This window comes from Bombus vancouverensis, chromosome 6 (genome assembly GCF_051014615.1).
Source record: "Bombus vancouverensis nearcticus chromosome 6, iyBomVanc1_principal, whole genome shotgun sequence".
NCBI lineage: Eukaryota > Metazoa > Arthropoda > Insecta > Hymenoptera > Apidae > Bombus > Bombus vancouverensis.
In genome coordinates this window covers 5,793,617-5,808,288 of record NC_134916.1, presented here as the reverse complement: position 1 = coordinate 5,808,288, position 14,672 = coordinate 5,793,617, and the positions used below count along the sequence as shown (strand labels likewise).

Here is a 14,672-nt window from a genome sequence, read left to right as displayed (position 1 = left end):
GAAGGCAGGGAAATCGTTGTAGGAAGAAGCTGGCCACGTTTTCATGGTGGCATTCCATAACGCACTAATTACAGGATCGTTAGTTCACCGTACGTAATGACCACTTAAAGTCAATGGCATCCATTCGCGATGTTGTAAGACAGAAAAAAAGGTAATGAGAGTCAACACGAGAGACACGGTTGGTCAAACGAAGACGCATCGATCGTTCGTTACACGAAGACACGAAAAATATCGGTTTGCACGAGAGCGTCGCGATCGAATGTGTGTCGCGAAAGCAATTAACTATCGCCGAGTTCTTGATCAAGATAATTGATACAGTACGGACTGGGTTAATTGATCTCGCTGATAGATAAATATTGCCCGTGTCTGGATTCCTGCGGTCGGCATTTGTCTCCGTCTGATGGCGCAAGAAATTGATTGGTTATTGGAACTACGTTCCAGAGAACGCGGAGACGCTAGGTGGGAAATGTATATATTTAGCAAGCAAATTTAATTGATGTCTTGTTGAAAAATCATGAAATATAAAAGGAGAATTTTCAGGCACTACAAAGCCATATTTAGGAAAGTACGAATTAGATGATTATTATATTTTATTTCTGTGAATTTATGTTTGATGTAGAAGTAATTCCGAGTTTTAAATTTTGCGTGTTAAATTATGAAAGACTGCAACTGACGTGATTAAATTAAATTAGATTTTATAAACTAATCAAGTAAAATTATCTAATTTATATTTTATAGTAATTCAATATTTCAAATAATTTGTTCATATTGCCCACTGTCATAATTTAATAATAATCTGAACAGAACCGTGTAAATTATAGGTATTAATGCCCAGTAAATTCATAAAGACACGCAATTATGCATAATACATTCACCAGTTATAATACTCCAATCGACGTTCACAATTCTATCCTGATTAAAACCGAAATGCTATTTTCACCGTGTGAAAATTATACTGCATAAATTTATTTAACAAAAATATTCTTGGATTCGTATACTTAAAGCTTTCGATTACCTATCGCTTTCTCACAATATGGAAGTACTCGGCAGCCCGATAACCGATTCTGGAAATTCATTGTGGCGAAGTGAACCAGCAAGATTGACGAATCATACGAATTTCGTGAATTCGTTGATAATTCGGGTGAACGGCGGGGACGAAAGGAAATGCGAGAGGGCGTTTTCCACAGGGTGAAACTTTCAGTGGCTCGTTTCACGCGCGCTTAGACAATTACCAGCGGCGAATCAGGGAACGGCACGCGCCGTTGCGCCGCCGCATTGACCGGAACGATGCTTTTGGCAGAGATTAATCGTTCCACGCCACGACGTGTCACCGTTTGGCAAATACGTTTCTGTCGTGGCCGGTTCTGAGGAGACAATACGTAGCTGGGAATAATATCGTAAGGCGGCTAAAGGGAATAGAGGAGGAGGGCAGACAGAGAGAAATAGTTGCGGACATTAGCTGTCCACAGGAGCATAAGTACGACGACCGTGCGGCCGCTTCCGTAAGTACTCCGAATACGTATTAACCGTAGCGCGCGGCTGCGTTCCTCTACCCGAGGTATATCCAGACTCACATAAATTTCGTGTAATTCGCTCGCCTAATGCAAATTGCGAGCGCACTGTGCCGGTGTCTAACACCTCCTCGATAGTACACGAGGAACGAGATAGCGACGTGCACGAGACCGACTCTGCCGCATCCTATTAAGGTTTCCGTCGTCCCTTCTTCCCCACCTCATCCCACTGTCTTTATCTCCTGTCGTATCTGTTTTGTCTGTTTCTTTCTTGCGGTTTTCCTACGTAGCTCAAGCTGGAAATCGAGGCTGAGATGTAAAGAGACTTGCTTGAGTAAAATGTATAACGTACACACAATGTATATCGTCTTTTTAATTAAGGTAGTTTTTAACTGGAATCTCATCTAGCTGGATCAGATTGTTACCGTTTAATTGAAAAAATGAGAAAGGAAAGCAATAGTAGTTCTCTCTTTCTATTTCTTCGTACCTGATAACGTTTAAGGAAATACGGTACACGCTATTTTATTCTTTTGATTTATTTTTGCACAAAGAATCACCTGTGTATTTTTACCTCGTATAAATGTAGATAAGAAACGACTGGTTCCTCGAATTGTCAATATAAGCTATCAATACATTGTTCAAGCCTTGTACCATTCAACTGATAAATAGAGCAACGAACATGACCGATAAAATGATTCTTCGTTAATTTCCCATTCGACTAAATCTTCCTAAACATTAAAACAATAATCTTAAACGCAAATCATAAACTTGTCTCTATTCTCGTTCCATCGATTTGCCATCTCTTTCATCTCTTGCTTTTCCTCTCCTTCCTTTCCCGCTTGTCATTCTTCGCGGGCAAGACGAAACAAGGAGCAAAGAAGAGAGAAATGGTCGAGAGTGCGCGTCGCTCTCGTCCACTGACAAGCTTCGTAACATTAATTAGCGGATCGTTCTTCTCTGGTCGCGTTAATGAACGCTCTCGTGTAATTCTGAAGAGGTCCTTGGCTCGCGTTGTGCGCGAGAGAAAATAAACGAAACAAAGCTGAGATAGGGCAGAACTGTTCGGGGGGCGTGGACCGGAAGTCGCGACGACGCTTCCATCACGGGATCCCCCCGCCTGCCTGGCAGCGTGTCGACGCATCCGCCGGATGAAATTCGTCGCGCGGCCTTGTCGAGGGCTCGATCGCGCGCGCCAGACCTGACTATACATATACCGTTCACGACTACCTACTTTGCTGACTTTCATCCGTTTTATATTTCACTCGAGGACACTTTCCCCGTTCATTTCTTATTATCTTCGCCCCGGCGCTACTTCCCGACCTCTTTCTGAATTATGAAAGTGATGAAGTGTCTGTGCATTCGACGACGATACGGGAAAATACGTAGATTCGTTGAAACCAGGCAATTTGCACATTGGATTAATAAAAAGAATGAAATCTTGCGTTTCTCAGACCAGTTTCTTTTACTAGTCTATAAATGAGCAAACAATTAGTTTGAGTTGTGAGAATGGCGATATGTGATTATTGATTGAATTGACTGGTGAAAAGGGGTTTTCTTTGTTACAACGTCATTCTGTTCCTTCCAAGTTATTTCTTATTCTCTTCATTCGCATCTGAGAGGAATATAAATGTTCACTTGAACACCACGATCTAGTGAAAAATTTTAGGAGCTTGTAAATCTATGTATCTTTAACTATAAAAGAAGTAACAAACAAATATATATCATAAAACTTGGCTGCTTATTTATATTATACATTATTCCAAGATCTCACAACACCGTAATACCTCGATAAATATCAGAAATTAATCGCTTCGACAAACTTCTCCTCTTCTCCACAAAATTCGAAATACCCTATCAATATCCCCTCGAAAAACTGGCGCGTTACATTCAAGCCATTTCCACCGCTATTTCGTGCAGTTTGCCGAATTAAAGCGATTCAATGGGCACCGAATGATAAACGATGATCCATCGAATTATCACGGACGAGCAGAAGACGACACAGCGACAGGAACGAAGGGAGGCATTTTTGTCGTGCGATTTTAGGGATGCGTGTCAGCAGCAGACGAACAGGACGTTTAATATTATTGAAAATCACCGGGAACGCACGCAAGAGCGATTTTGCGAATCGATGCTCGCCGTTCCTCTCTATTTGTCCCGCGAGACAATGATTTCGCAAGCTGCCGCGTAAGCACCCGCACCGTGGTACCTACGCTTGGTCAAAATGGTCGTTAGATTGCGCTTAATCGGTTCTGGATCCTGATTAAAAAATATATGGATCGCACGTGCCGTAATCGTGCAGCCTCGTTTGCTTTCTGTTTAATCACGCCACGTGAATCAGCAATAGTTAAATCAATCGTAGCTGCGTACGTGAGAGGACGTGATAGTACACGAAAACGATTCGACCTAATTTTTTTTTTATTTATCGATGATACTGTTTTCTTTTTTGGTTATTTATCTTGTGTGCAGAACATTCTGTTTTATTTATTTTCTAGTAGGTTTCGCGAATTTTTTATTTTTCAATGGGTGCTTCGAATTTTTCGTTTGAGGCTTTGTTTTCGAGAAAATCGACTTTGAATTTTCGCTCGGTACGCGTGCGGTACGTTATAACGGATCTCACTGTAGATCGTTGTCTCGGTGGAAAAATTAAAAAAAAATTTAAAAAAAATTAAAAAAAGAAATTTTTATTCTATATTTTCGACTTCTTTTTTCGCGTAGAATCATCCCCTTTCCGCTTGTACCACCAGTTATCAGCAACCCTGTATAAACTACCTGCATAACTTGCTCGGAATTTTGCAGTACTTCTCACGTTTTCGTAATCAGTAACGTAACTATGTTAATACATTTCTATAGAATCGTGGCTTAGTAAGAAAGAAAGCGTATTTTACATGGTAGAATTGGAAGAAATGGAATGAAATAGAATGTCGTGTTCGGGTCGACGTAGAAACCATGTAAAAGGTTGAACTCGAGAAATTGCACTGTCACGGAAGTCTCTCGGTAATGCACAGTTTTCTTGGTTCGGATATCGGTTTGTGTTGATACACGTTGCGCAAACGAATATTGTGGGATAAAAAGTCGTTCCCGCTTTGCAGCCACCTTTGGGTTTTGTCTCGTGATGCGAATATTTCGTGATATACGTGACGATACGTGTTGCCGTGCAATTATATTTGTTACTCCGAAACGAGGTTCGAGGAAGGGAAACCAGGGCCGTATATCGTGTGTGTAGAAGTGTGACGACACGTGTAGAGTGTCACGAATGAACTTGTCTCGTCGTGTTGCGCACAATGTCACGTGTCATGCTCTTTTCATGTCTCGCGATACTCAACGCGGGACGTGATTATTGGCTACATTATATTCCGCGTACCGTGCAAAAACTGTGCCTCGATGAAATGTTTCTCAGTGAAATTACCGGTAGTTAGAATCAGCGCGGGTATTTATTTCGTGTAGAAAATATTACTCGTTATCGTTTAGTGGGAAAATGTAGATTATTTTTTAAATTAATCTTTCCTCCATATAATCTTTGTGGTGCTGTTTGCGAACTTTTTTATAGATTCAACGATATAAGAAATTTCTCGAGGGAATAGGAATTTTACTAAAATACTGCGTAACATTCTGAATCGGTCTTCTCGATGGGCTAGCTGCATAGACCCCTGACGCTTGAATTTTCGATCTGATGCGCGTGAATACCGTCGATTTCTGAGAACGTGACACTTCAAAAGGGCTGTCGATATTCTCTCTTGACCAGATTTTTACGTTTACGATACGTTCCAGCTCAAATTCTGTTCTAAAGAATATTGTAGCGAAAAGATTTTTATTCGAAATTCAAGGGAAACGTGTTAGCATGATATGAAGCACTTTTTGCTACTTCCCTTAATACATATTTATCACCAACGTAACGTTAAATTTAATATAATACATTTCAAATGATAGTATTAAAAATATAAAAATTTACGCCGCTATTTCGTAAACGATTTGATTGAAGTAATAAAACGCGTGTGGGTTGATCACGAAGATGAAAATGAAAAAGGGCGGCAACGAAATTGTCAAAGCACTTTAGAAATGTTTGTATAGCCCGCATCCCTGGATATTCTGAGTGGAAGTATTTCAGAGATACACCATTTACAAGGTGATCCTTCTCCCGCTTCCTCTTCTCTAGTTTCACGAATAAATGGTGTAGCTACTAGCGCAAGAAGAATGTAGGATTAACCCTTTTGACTCACTTTTCACGTAACGGCCGTGCTCCAAAAGAGAGCATCATGAAGAAACGAAGGAAAAAGCGAGATCGATAGGTGATGTATATGTAACATACGTGACTACGGTCGAAAGTACTCTCGATCAGTTCTCGTCGAGTTTCACCCATCGAGTATGTGCGACTCTTGTTACCGCGCTTGACGATTTGAAATTAGCTTGTTCGGAGACTTTACGAAGAATTGGATGTTGTAATTTGCCGCTTTTATCCTCATGGGAATTTTGAAAAATTATTTTTGGTGTTTTAAATAATGAAAGCTCTCATATTGATGTTTTTAACATTAGCATTTGCTGAGAAATAATCTAACAAGAGGATTTTATATAATTCTGGTGAGCTACAGAAGCTAAAGACGGTCGAAAATTGGAAAGCAAAAAGTTTCTTGCTAGGAGTTAGCAGTTTTCTTAGTGAATACCGTCGAATAATTTTCGTTCGAATCGACATCACAGAGAAGTTGATTTCGCAATTGACCGCGCAATCTGGACAAAGTCCAGAAACGTATCGTGATTTTATTACCATCGTGGGTATTCAACCGGTGACTATTCTCGCCGGATGAACGAGAAAAGAAGAATGGTGTTTCACGTTTTCGTTCGAGCGTGTTTCTTCTTGCGCCTGATATTCCTTAAACCCTTTACGTACACTTTGAGCATCCATTGCTAGTGGCTCGGAAAATGGTGAAAAATAAGCAGCGTCGCTCATCCACGGAATAATTTATTTGGAGAGCCTGAAGCCACTAAGCCCTGCGGAAATTGTCTGCAGTCCTTTACAAAACTCTAGCCACCCCTGATTCTTCTTTTCCCCCTTGAACCTCCGTTTCTCTTCTATCCCTCCCTCTTTACCCCCATCCTAACCCTATCTGCTTCCTCTTCCACGTTCTAGCGTACACTTCTACGCGTTTCTTTCTTCTTTCCTCTCTCCTTCGTCGAGTGAGTCAACAATACGAGAAGCGTCCATTGTCGAATGCTTTTAAATTTGAAATACAAACCGTCTGCCTTACCACCCTCCCCCTTTCGGCCGTCTCACCCCGCACCACCCATCATCCCTTCCTCTGCAACCTATCAACGTCATCGTGCATGCGCATCTTCTATCCAAAGGCTTTCTCACTTGCATTTTTTTCTTCGTTCTCGATTTCAAACTTTCCACCGCGCGTCGCTCTTTCTCGCTTTCTCCCGTGTGCTCTCTTTCTCGTTTTTGCTCTCCAGTCCCTTTACGGTTGGTAGTTCTTAAGTTTTTGTCTTCTCCGTCCCTCCCAGCTCTTCACGGTGTCCTGTGTATTTCTGTTTTTCGCTGAGCGAAAGAGGAATTCCGTGGAAAAATTGTCGCTACACGCGACCGAGAACGCTCCGCCGATGAATCCCGCCTTGTTTTTTTCCTTTTAATCAGACAAGTGATTTAATCGCCGACCGAGCGTGGAAATCCATCGTTACATTTACGTCAGGAGTTCGAGATTGTTTTTTGTTGCGGAATACAAGAATTTCCGAATATACGAAACGAATGTGATCAACATTTGTGTTATAATAATCTGATCTTGAACACGCGAGGTGTAATTAAAACTCTGCTATAATAATCAGTTTCATGCCTATCCTGTAAACTTTTAATCTTTTAACAAACAAACAACAACAGCAACGATAATAACAGCAGCTCTTTTAGCAAACCGCTCTGAAAATCTTGTAACAATTTATCGTTGAACGATACATTCATTGCAGAATGATCTCGTTAATACCCCGCAGCGAATCCCGAAGATACATTTCCCGGCCTTTCGAGCAACTTCCGCTTATCACGGCCGCGAATTAAACTGCGAAACAGAAGATCCCTAGCATCTGTTGCTAGCGCGGTTTAATTCGTTCCCTCCGCGCATTTCGCGGCCAGCATTGTACGGTCGCTGTAATCACAACGAAAACAAGTCAAAACTAGGACGGGCGGTATCTCGCTAGTTGCGGAATGAAATTACGGAAAAATTGGCATGCATACGTGCAGTTAGAAGGTACAGGATCGCCGCTTGGCCATATGATTTACTCTAATTGTTAAGCATCAGTTTGTTCGAGAAGTCTCATTTACATCCAACTTGAAACTCGTTGTTGCGTTTTCGTTTGTCCGTTTCGTTTTTCCTTCCTCGTTTTTACATTTTTTGCCTTCGCTCTTTCGCATGCGTGGCATTTTTACGATAGAAACTCCGTGCAGATACGGTAAATGCAGATATACATATGTATATAACGGGACATTTTCTTTAGAATGCTGAGGATGCATACGAAGGACGGCCGACTAAATCAAGAGGCGTCGCGTTTTATAACCGTTTATAAGCTCTCGGCGGGTTATCTCTTCCCAAGGTGTCATCGTTGCGCCGAATTCCACCCCGATGATTTATCTTTCTATTTACTGATATCGAACGGGCAACGCGGGCGTAGAATTTTTCATCGCGATAGCGACGACATTCGTGTTCTCATGGCTACCGCGATGCATGCATTCTCCGCGTAACGAACGATGTGAAATTACAATTTCAGCTAGCGTGGCTTCCATTAGTCGACCGTGTAAATCATTTTTCCCTAATGCGCTAAAAATTCCGCCAAAATATTGGCGCATGAATATTTACATCCCACCGAATCCGACAAACATTGTATGAAGATTTCTGATTACGATTTAACCAACCGGTTTTCGTGATTTTGAGAGCTTATGCGCCGAAAATTCGAAAATCCTTGAAAAAGCGAATGAAATTGCGTGAGAGCTAATGATTTTTGCTTAATCATTTAAACAAGGAAATATGATGTAAGAAATGTTATTGTCGATTAAAAGTTGTATGTTGATTAGCAATAACTTGTATTGGTTGATAGAAGAACTTTCACTAAGCTAAAACAATTACTATTCACTGTGTTGTTTAAATGAACTATTTGCAAAGGAGGATAATAACATCCAGCATTATTATTTTCTGATTAAATGATGTAATGTAACTTTTTCATTCAGATTTCATCCTCAATCGGTATCGTTGAATCATAAGTAACTGCAACATTACGGATTAGTCTTGAGTTAGAAGTTACTTCTTTTTATTTCTAAACGTGAATATGTTGGAGTTTGTAATTTCCCACGTGTTATTCTAAATGTCACAATGCATCTAGATATTTAAATTGTTCTAGACGCAGTAACTTAGTTATTACAGATATACTGTACAGAACACACGGTTTTCTTATTTTTGCCTTTTCTTCATCCTGAATTCCCGAGATACGAGTCGTGAAATTTCGATCGCAATTTCGACAAAATAGAAATTCCCGAAGAAACGTAATGTTCCTGATTACTCGTTTGAATGGAAAAATTTCCAATAATTATAAAGGGAGAAGAAATGATCGACAATGTTTCACGGGAGTAAGTCAACGCAGGGAGGATTTTCGGTGATATCTGGTAACTGACATAAAATAAAGCGACGAATCTTCCCGGGTGGTCTTGATACCATTCCCTCTGATATCCGCCATCGAGGAAACACGATCCCCTTAATAGCGCGTAACATCAACAGGAACTTTTCCGACCAATTCCTTTCCTTGTCAAGTAGTAAACTGTCACTGTCAGTTGAGCAGCCGAAATGAGAAACGCCCCAGGAAAAGTTACCCTTAGTTATAAATCACATCGAGACAGAGACTTAAATATTTTACGATGAAACTTTCGCTTTTCTTCGAAATATCTGTCGACGAATGCATCTCCCTTCGACAGCATCTCGATCGAACGTTGTCTCTATAAAATTTAATAGCCATCAGTGCTTTTTGCGATTCGATTAATTACTCATCCAACTGAATTATCCAAGTTTTTGGTGCGGATATTAACATATAATCTTAATTATTTAAATTGTTTTCGATCGTCATTGATTGGAACGAAGCGCGAAAGTCATTCACAAATTAAAATTGTTTCAATTGTTTCAATTTTATTTGAGATTATTAAAATTTGATAAGCAATACACAGATAAAAATTTATATGTTTGCACGCAATCAATAATTTTGGTACGAGTAAAAGGTATTGACGTTACTAGTTAACAAATAGTAATAATTCAAACAAATACAGATAAATTCATGTATCTACGATGCGATCTACGAACGGAATCTACGAAAAGGCTATCTATCTACCCTATTACACTGTCCTGTTAATATGATCATACTGAACAGAACAGAGAAGGAAAACATTTAACAACAACAGTCATGAATACGTTAAATCGTGTGAAATGATCGAGGGAGAGAAACAGTGAATTGTAGCGGTATAAACGTCAAGCTGTCGACTAACCTTTTATTTTTATGCACTGCATAAATAAAAATCATAACTAGATAAGCGATAATCTAACTGACTAAATAACACGTCACCGTTATTAATGACCAATGATTCAACGAGCGGTGGTAAAATTTAAGCTTGGCGCTGGAATAATACGCTAGGTGATTTGGACGACCAGAAGTTTGACGATATTTTCATGACGCACGTCGCTGGACCACGAGCGGGTGGATAGAGTTTGCACGCTGCGCATAGTATATGACGACGTATCATGAGTGTAAAATACCGTGTACACGTTGTAGGCAGCAGGTACCTGGCCTACCGGTGCATGAAATATAAATAATTAGTATGATATATAAGCCGCCTGCGGCCGGGTGTGCGCGCTGCGATATATCGACGCGACCCACGGCTTTATTTCGAGACCGGTCACATTTTATCCGCTAAATTAGCTTTCCCTCCCGCGATTTATGTTACCCGCTTCGAGAAAATTGCTGCCAAAATAGATAACTTAGCTGTATTTCACGTTGAAAAATCTGAAGAAAATGATATCGAAATCTTGGACACTCTAGAGGATATAAAGTTCTATCCTTCTGTCTTCCCTCTGATTTTGTCCATTGTTCACGCGTGTTGTTAACTTCTTTGAATATTCTACACTTACTTTGATAAGTATGGTATAATAAAATTTTTAACTACGAATTTTCATTGCGAAAGGTGTATATATATATATACTCTTTTAAATTTTACTTAGCTATTTGAAAAGTATTTTTTTCCATAACAACAGCTTTGATATCAAAAATACTTTCAGTTTAAAAACTATTATAGCGAAAACATTAACGCTATTATTATTATGTTAGTTTTTCCTTTTTAGTGAAATGTTCGCCTTAGGTAGTTCTATAAAAGCGACGATGCATGAAAGCAACGAGGCTTTGGGAAAACAAAGGGGTAAATTAGTCGCGTGAGAAAAAATCAAGACGCGTGTGCTGGTCCATTCAAAGCAGACGGGTGGGAAAGCGGTATCACGTTTCGGTTTCACACACGAGCCTTTAAAAGCACACTCGGTAGCTGGCGTTTTCCCTTGCTATAATTCACAAACGGTTCTTCCTCTTTGCTCTTTCATTCCGTTGGAACAGCTAACTCTACGAGAAAAACTAAATTTATATTTTCGTCCTCTGAGCATCTTCATCCGTTGCACGGCAAGAAACTAGTTACCCTGCGTTCTTCGTTAACACCTCTCTATATAATTCAAGTATAGAACATGTCCTCCTCCATTTGCATTAAAACAAACTGGGGTATCGATTCATAAAAAATTCCATCTCCCAGTAAAAAGAGACCGGATGCAGGATTCGCACGAGCTTGATAAAAATAACCAACGTAATTGTATCGGAAATGAAATGGAAGGGAACAATTAAACCACATTGTTCCTTTCAGCGGCGTATATTCGGCGGAAGCATAGCATAAAAAGTACATAGAGAGCCGGTCTGGTCAGTTTTTACGATACAAGTGGAAAAAAGGATAACGACGAGGAGACAGAACGCGTCACTGACTGGCACACACTGCTTTCCTCCTCTTCTGCAAAACCAACCCTCTCGCTCGCCTCCGTCTCCTCCGCCGCCACGTCCCTCATGCTTTCGCTAACTCTCAGTCCCTTCAACTCGCCTCATAGAGCCACATTCTCGAGCGATCCATTTCCAGATTAAACACGCGTAAAACTCCACTCTCTGGTGCGGTACACACAAGAATCTTCGTCCCGTTCTGTCCCATGGCACGCCTCTATTTTCGTCCCACGATACCATGCCTCCTACTCCGCAGTACCCCTACGGGAATACGTGGGGTCTTATCTATCCCGTTTTGCGCATGAGTGCTAGGGGTGGGAGACAGCCTTTAGAAAAAGAGGTACGGTTTTCGTCAACGAGGTTCGTTCAAAAACTCGTTCAGGGAAATCTGTCACTCCGAAGAAACGAGCTTTTTTTCTTCTCTCCTCGAGTGCCCATTTTGGACACGCGACGAAAGGCGCGCCACCCCTCCAACGAGGAAAGCGACTGCGTTTCATAATAAATCAAGTATCGTCGTGGTCCGGAGATAAGGGAGACTCTTTGTTTCGGACGCTGATGTACCACCCCTCGACAGAATGGAAATAGGAAAAAGATAAGCTGGGAATCGGGAAGAGTGTGATATCGAAGAGTTAGTTTCACGAAGTCGGTTTTTGCTGGCAGGTTGTCTTACTTGATTGCGATTTGATTGGTAGACGTCGCAAGTTTTTGAAGTAAGGAGATACTTGGCTGTTCGAGAAGCTTCGAGGAAATATGGAACGTACTTGAGCTTGTGAGAAATGTAAGGGTAAAGTCACGTTTCAGCAGAAAAATATGCGCGTTTGGAAATTTATAATAAAATGATTAGAAATACGTATGTTGTTTTTCGCTTCCACTGTGAGCCTATCGTGTATTCTTGTGGCATTTTGCCACTTTGGGAATTTTTCCGCAGTTTCGAAAAAACATGTTTTTGCTACGAAGGCCAATGAATTTGGAATGCGTGTCTCGTGCCGACATCAATAGAATTCTTTCCACGTAATCCCCAGTATATTTATGAAAACAAAATATAATCATAGAGAACCTGAAAAAAAAAACAGTGCACGGGAATCAATTTTGCAACGTATACTCTCGAAGAGCGTTCCATTACGGACGAGGCGCAATGATCGAAGCAGAAATCGAACAGCGTGTACAGGTTCCCACGAAGTAAGTAGTTAGGGACTTCGGAATCAGCCGGTGGTCCGGCACTACGCTGGGAACTCGGAAGTGTGTTGTCGATTATCGAAGTCGAAGCCTTCCAAGTAATTGCATAGTTCGTTTTCTTGTTCGTAGCCGTGTTATTGGAAACACTTAAGCCGATAAGACGTTGCAAATGTTGTCGAAGATTCCGGGAGATTTTCATAAATTAATGTGGCGCGTGGCCTATCTTTAATCTGGCCGAAAATGAAAGTGACCCGGAACACATCAAGATGGAAAATGATACACGAACAATTTGTGCGGTAATTTCTTGAAACGTCTATAGAAGTGAAGCCGAATAAAATGAAATAGAAATACGCGTAACGGGAAAGAAAAATAGAAAGAGAGGAAAGAGACATCGGAGTAAGAAGAGGGGGAGAAAGGACATTGTTATTCTGGCCGCTTAAATAATTCATAAGCAATATCACACCGTTGCCGCGGTCACGTCTCGGCTTCCCTCCTGATTGGCTCGAATTTACGAGCCATTGTCGCCTGATTGGCCGCGCTTGTGCGACGGATGGTGGTTTCGTAAAGAAAAGCACTTTATCGCCTGAAAGCATTGACGTGCCAGCCGAGCAGCGGTCCATGCATGAAAAGGACCAAGAAAGGGAAAGGAAGGACGAGAAAAAGAGGGAACGAAACGCTTGCGGTAATTTCTCCAAGCTAGTCATACTCTTTCTCTTTCTTTCTTCTAACTGTCCTACTCTTTCCTACGCGAACGGGACTTCCCGCTTTCACTTCGATTTAACTTTGTCAAATTCCTTCGTTCCGCTCGCACAGAATGTTCGAACATCCTGCGAGGCGCGAACAAAGTAAAGGCAAATTGAGTCCTGTTTCTTTCTTCGTTTTACTATTGTCACGCTCTTATTCTGTGTAGTCGGCGCGGATGATTCCTTTTTGGAATTCCACTTGCAGTACCAACAGATTGATATCTTTAAACTGTTTGGTAAAAGTAAAATATTGCAAGTAAAAAATATTTTCTTCCATGGCGATACTTTCTTCTTGCAATTTCTTATTACTTAGAGTTTCGAAAGCAATCCTGTTGCGTGTAGCCTTTTGTATCATTCAGTTGGGTGCATCACTTCAATATTTGAACTTTCTGTCTTTTCATATTCTCCAATCTTTTCGGTTGTAGTTTATACGTTTAAATAACTTCGAATACAACTAATCAATTCGATTAGGAAAAGCTTACGCCATCAATGCAATTTCTCCACATACAAATTCATCCGCCATTTTACCATAATTGATCTTTGCTAGCAGAGGCAGTTCGCCGCAAAATCTGTCGCAACTATTCGACAAGTTGACGATTCAGATGGGCGATGGTTCTTCCGCGAGGGGTCTCGCGAGTTCGTGAAGAGATATTATGCCCAACACACTCTCTCGTAAGCTGCAATTTCAGTTCGGTCTGCTGGACCTCGTTGTCCGTGACACTTTGACGCAACTACGGACAGAGAGAACGGTGTCCAGGGGGCGCTTGTGCAAGGCAGTTATGAGTTGCTTAATTGTTTTGTCACTGTTCGTCCCTCCTCATCGTCCCGTTCGTTCATCGTTCTCGTCCTTCCTTGTCATCGTTGTTGTCGTGGCGCTGGCCGCCAGCAGAGAAAGCCCGTTGCTCTGTCTCTCCTTGCCTCTGTTGCCTCTGTTACGCCCTGGCAGTCCTGTCGTAGAGTTCCACGAATACTCGGGATCGTTTCCGGAATAGTACTGGCTTACCCCTTGACAAGTTATCTGTGGGATTCTAACGTTAGTAAAATCGATACCGAGACACCATTATTTGCCTACGGAGATTCGCCGGATGGACCGCAAGGAATAACTGTTGCTTAAGTTATTCACACGCCGAGGGAAATCAATTCGATGCTGTTCCTCTCGTCACTGGCTTCCTTTTTCGCTTTTCTCGCGGTTCGATGCATATTTATG

The 14,672-nt window shown here is 41.2% G+C and overlaps 1 protein-coding gene across 3 annotated transcripts in view; it reads left to right on the top strand.

Annotated features, from left to right (window-relative positions):
* The window catches only part of Rbp6 (RNA-binding protein 6), a 777,348-nt gene that overhangs the window by 467,892 nt on the left and 294,784 nt on the right, over positions 1 to 14,672 (top strand). The gene's annotated exons all lie outside the window — the stretch shown is intronic.